Below are 6000 nucleotides of genomic sequence, written 5' to 3' on the forward strand. Positions count from 1 at the left end.
CCCATCCACTTTTGCTTTCGGTTTTTAATATGGAAAAAATGTTGGAACTGTGGGTGCTCTATGAACCATTCCACCTCCTCTTTTTTCAGGATCATTTGTATATTTCTTATCGCCGTGTCAATATAACATTTTCCTGAAAGCTTTAAAGACTTTCAGCGGTTGCATGCCTTCTTCTTCGTCATCTACAATCTGCACTCAAGTGAAAACCGGATCACGAACGACATCTTATGACCATCAACTTAAAGTTTCACAAACTTGGACTTAGTTAAGCAATCATAAAGTTGAAGTTTTTCTTGGTTTCACAAAGTTTGTACATCTATATTGTTGAATTTCAACTTAGATTTACAAAGTCATCAACACACTACTACTTTTACTTTTTTTTCTCAATATTACACTAACTCGACTCAGTTTCATGTTCTCGTATTTCAATATTTACCTCCTCTGCATGCGACTCAGTTTCATGTTCTCGTACTGATTGGGTCGTCCTTTCTTCAGCTTCTTCATCATTTCTTTGGAGCTTCATTTTATCTCCTTCTTTGGGATCCTTCTCTTCTTTTCCGGGTTCCTTCTCTTCTTCTCCGACTTCCTTTTCTTCGTCTCTGGCTTCCTTTTCTTCTTCTACGACTTCCTTTTCTCCTTCGTTGTCTTCTTCTACTTCACTTGATTCCTTCTCTTCCACTTTATCACTTGATTCCTTCTCTTCCTCTTTCTCATTTGCATTTTCTTCGCTTTCATCTACATCTCGGGGACTTTGCTCGGTTCCCGCGGCGACAGATTTGTCGATGGCGCTTGGGTTTGCTTAATCCCTACTTGCTTCTCCTGATTCTGGAACCATCGTCGTTTCTTCTCCTCCTACATTACTCGAGCTGTCTTCTTTCGCCTTTGGATCGTCTCGATTAAACATTTTTTAGGTTTTGATTCTCGATTGAGGATTTGCGATTGGGTAGGGTTTTCAGAATTTCAAGAAAAAGGCGAATGGTCGAGACAGGAAGAAATGAGTTAGAGACAGTGAAACCTTGCCTTATTATTATTTTTACAAGTTCATTTATTACTTTACTTTTCAACCTCAATTTTCAACCAATAAGGAGAAGAAAGGGGAAACGTATTTGATATTTTTTAATTTCTGAAAGTGTGTATCCTATTTTGTTTGGTTGGTATTAGGTTCGGGTTTGGATGGTGCTAGGTAGAATTGTAATTATATAAGTTTCTCTCGGTTTCGTTGTATTTTACCAAATTTTCCTATTTAAATAAAAAATTAATAAATCATTAAAAAAGGGAGGAGTACTCGAGAATACTTTTTTTTGAGGAGCACTGGAGCAATTAATTCAATATATTATGTAAAATAACTACCTGATGATCAGGTCCTGATCATCCAAGAGCAGGCATATTGACCCCATTAATTCACCACTTTTCTTTACATTCTTAGCTTCCCGAAACCAGAGTACGGCCGTGACAATGGTTCGAGTACAACGCTTTGGTTTCATCTCGGAAAGAGATATCTGGGAAGCAGCCATAGTTCGAGCGTTTCTAATATTTGAGTAGAGAGGAGCGTTGAATTTGTAAAAACCATCAAGCTGGCGATGCCTATTTTTAGGTCTGATAGGGGGAAGAAGCCGAAGAGGAAGGAGGTGGTGAAGTAATAAGACGTAGTGGGGATCGACTTAACTGAGATTGAATGGTAGGTTTAATGGCTTCGTTTTTAGTTCGGTGATCTGTTACTCGGGTCTACGAAACGGCCAGGAGAATGAGATTAAGGATTTTTCAACGTCGGCAGAGGAGACGATGAAAATAATTTTGACTGGACTGATTAAAAAATGAGTTGAAATTAGGTCTAACTATGGACTCGCAGCCCATTTGAGCCCAAATGTAAGAATTATGAAATCACAAAACTTGTAAATAACAAAAACGTTGGTTAATACTTAATTCTAAAAGACTTACGTGGCACTCTCTCCTTCTTAGCACGCTGACACGGCAGCATGAGAAGAGACTCTCTTCTTCTTTATATATATAGATAGATAGATAGATCTATTTCATACTATTTTTAATGTGATTCTAGTACTTAATAAGTATATTCAGTAAAAACATTCAATATTATTCTTAATATTTCAAATGATGTTTGTAAGAAAAAAAAAATAGAGTGCACTTTGTGTAGAGCTCTATTAATGAACAAAAATGCACTTGCTTTTTTTTGAACACAACACACACTTGCTTTCGAACCACCAATTATATATAGCGGTATGAGTCGAAATCCGCAATGGACAAAAAATTCTTTAATAAATTGCAGTTAAAATAGTTATATGGTAAATATGTTTTTATTCATTTTAAATATATATACTCATTTCGGAATTTTGCTACTACTAAGCGATTTCGAAATATTAAAGTTTTTTTGCGTTGTTGATAAAATTATATAACTATTTATTTTTTTTCAAAATATCTCTTCTATCACTATTAAATAAACAAAACTAATATTTTGTGGATCACAATTGTAATAACTCTTTAATATTTTTAACCGAATAATAGAGAAATAAACTGAGCATAAAATATATGAACTGAAATTAATATTTTGACATAAAGTATCTCAAATATAATCAATTCTGTTCTTTTCTTCTAGTATTTGGTTATATATTGTTCAAGTTTATTTAGTATTTGTTTCATACTATTCTTAAAGTGATTCTCTTACTTAATAAGTATTATTAGTAAAAACATTCAATACTATTATTCTTAATAAGTATATTTTATATAAATTTGAATTTTTGTTTCTTTTAAATTTTAGTAGTTACAATTATGAAATAAAGGATATATATATATATATATATATATTTGAATTTTATTTCAAATAAATTTGAATATTTAAACTATAAAAATAAAAATTATTATGAAATTATGAATAAACAAACAAATTCAATTTATAACTGTATTAATATATTTATTTTACATTATATTTTTATCAAAACTGCATTATCTTTTTAATCAAATTCACACTATTTTTTTTTAATTAAAACTGTATTTATCGCGCAAAACTGATTAACCGTTGTTGCACCGCATCACACTTTAATTACACCCAATTTATTTTACCAAATCTGTCGTTACCATTCAAACCTTCGTTTCTAACCCTGGTAGAATTTTCTGTTAGCCACGAATGCATTAAATTTATACAAAAAGTATGAAATATTCACAGGAGAAACATGGCTATAAATAGTTATGTTTTTGGTACCAAATATTTATGACAAGGTAGAAAACTAATCATGATTTTGTCACAAAATAATTAGTAACTACTGATATTTATAGTAAAACTAGTGGTTTTCCGGTGCTACGCGCCAGGTTCGTATGTTTTATTCTTAAATGAATTTACAATTTATTTTATTGTCTTAGTAAAAATAATATGTTCAAAAATATGAAAATGAGAAAATATGTTGAAATAATGATTTTTTATGATCTATTTGATAGTGGTTAGCGACCATAGTGTATAAATTTTTCTAAAGTTGCTTAGTTCAAAGTGAAATATCATAAGTGACTGATCAATTCAATAAAAATAAAATTAAAAGTTGATAGTCGTAACAAAGTTAATTTAGTTGAAATTTAAACATAAAGTACAATTGATATTTTAGAAGGAAAATATGTAAATTTGTTTTTGTGATTATCATGTTTGAAGGAAGAAAAAAATTTGTTTCATCCTAATAAAGTAGTAACAATCCTCACATACTCAAAGATGTGGCAATTTTTTGGGTCCTCCATTGTGGCAGTATAGGTTAAATGCTTTGTCTTCAAAGGGATCATGAATCTAGTAAGTGAATTATTAATCATACTCAAGCATTGATTGGACTTAAATTGACTATCTTCCCAGTATAGCTTATCGAAATATTTTTTTCCTTCTTCAAAATTTCCTCTTTAATTTTGACATTTTGTTTAACATTTGTCTTTTAATTTTGATTATATATTATGTGCAAATTTACTTAGCTGTTTTCTTAATCATTTTTGGGTACTGTTGTTGGATGTTATGTTATATAACTTCAGTCTCTGTTAAATAAGTTTTTCTAATACAATTATTATGCTAGAAGTTATGTTCTACTAGTGGTTTGTCCGCGCTTCGCGCATATTTTTTACCATTTTGTATAATTTTCTTCTTAATTTTTGTTGTTAAATAGAGTAGAACATCTATAAGTTAATAGTCGATAAATTAATAATCTCTATAAATTAATAAATTTCGCCGGTCCCAACTTGTGTCGGTTCAAAATTTGACACAAATCGATAAAATTATAAGATAATATTTTTTTAGAAAATTCTATGTAAAATATGGTCCCATTAAAATTATAAATTAATAATTTATATGTATACATATTTTATATAAGTAAGAACCTATTTTTATACTATTTGTTTTTTTTTATTTACAATGGAATTATCTTTATATTCTCTTATCACCTAATATATTTTTGATAAGATTTAGTAATATTATATCTAAAAGCATATTTAAGTTCCATGCAATCTATATTATATACACCAAATAATATAATAAAATTAATATAAATGTCAAATTTCATAAAAGTAACAATTAATATCTATAAACTAAAATCAAATATTTTTCTTATCTTAGAATAAACATATCTTAAAATAAGAAATCTAAATAAAGAAACTTTTGTAAATTAATATTTCTATAAATTAATAAAATTTCAAAGTCCCAACATTTTTAATTTTTAGAGGTTCTAATGTATCATTGTTTTGATTGAAAATTAACTTTTAGAGTTGCTAATTGCGTTATGCCAAAGATGTAATGACCCACATTCTGGCCCAATGAATTCAGGTCGAGGCCCAAACCCATCCCCAGAAGTCCATAGTATTTTCTATAAAAACTCGCTCTCCACTTTGTTTTATTCACCAAGAAAAGGTTAGAGAGAAAGAGTTAATGGGAGAAATGGGGAATTGTTGCAGAACCTGAGCCACCACAAGAGTTCGGCAGAGCCTTCTCTCGCCGTGACGATGTCGAGCTCGCCACCACCGTTAACTGCCCAAGGTAACACCGGAAACCACATGCATTAGCTTCAGTTTCGGGTCCGTTTAGTAAATCGCCCATAACTTCCTAACCGTTGAGAATTTCGTGCATGCAAGACCACCATCGTGCTCCTCTCGTCGAGACGAAGCCATAGACACCAACCACGCCGCAATCGGAGCCCGGACAAACCACTAGAGCCTCCCGAAGTTTCACCTCTGCGTGAGCGTGAAACGCACGCGCTGTCGCAGTCCGCCGGAGCCACCGCGCATTCCGGCCACACACCACCGTCTCTGACCAACGTCCACCGGAACTGTCGTGCCCGGCCACCATCCGTTCGCTGCCGAGAAGCTGCCGCCGCATCACCGCTGAAGAACCCTAAGATAGGGAGGATCACTTTAGCTGGATGTTGGATATGATCCGAGAAGGCAAACGGCACTTCTGGAACTGAGATGGATTGAAAGGATCGTCAAGAGATGCGGAATGGCTCTTGATATACCCACGATCTAAGGCTAACCACCTAAGAACAAATGTAGTGTGTTGGTTAACCACCAAACGACACACAAAGATGATTGGCTGACCACCAAATCAACAAGCCGGTTCAAACCGATGAACTAGCTAAAGTACTCTCTCTCTCACTAAGAGTTTTTGTGGAAAACTAGAAACTTAGAAAACATAAACAAAGACTAAGACTTTTGACTAGAAATAAGTGTGTTGTTGAATGCCCCTTGATATGACCACGACTTTGACTCCTTTTGTTGATATTTCTTGATGCAAATGGGCATAAGACCATCAGCAAAGACCTGGTAGAATTTGGTGTAAAACCGATCCAAATTGAATTTGTTATGAATTTTTCTTTGGGCTGAAAAAGGCCCATTTCGCCCAGCAACTAAACCAGCTTCATCTTCAGTGTCACTTAGCTCATTCAGCTCCAAGCTAGTGTCACTTAGCTCACTCAGCTCATCCAGCTCAGATATGTAAGTGTCACTTTGATTCAGCTCGACCAGCTCGCCCAA

The sequence above is a fragment of the Brassica napus genome, chromosome A3 (genome assembly GCF_020379485.1).
Source record: "Brassica napus cultivar Da-Ae chromosome A3, Da-Ae, whole genome shotgun sequence".
Classification (NCBI taxonomy): Eukaryota; Viridiplantae; Streptophyta; class Magnoliopsida; order Brassicales; family Brassicaceae; genus Brassica; species Brassica napus.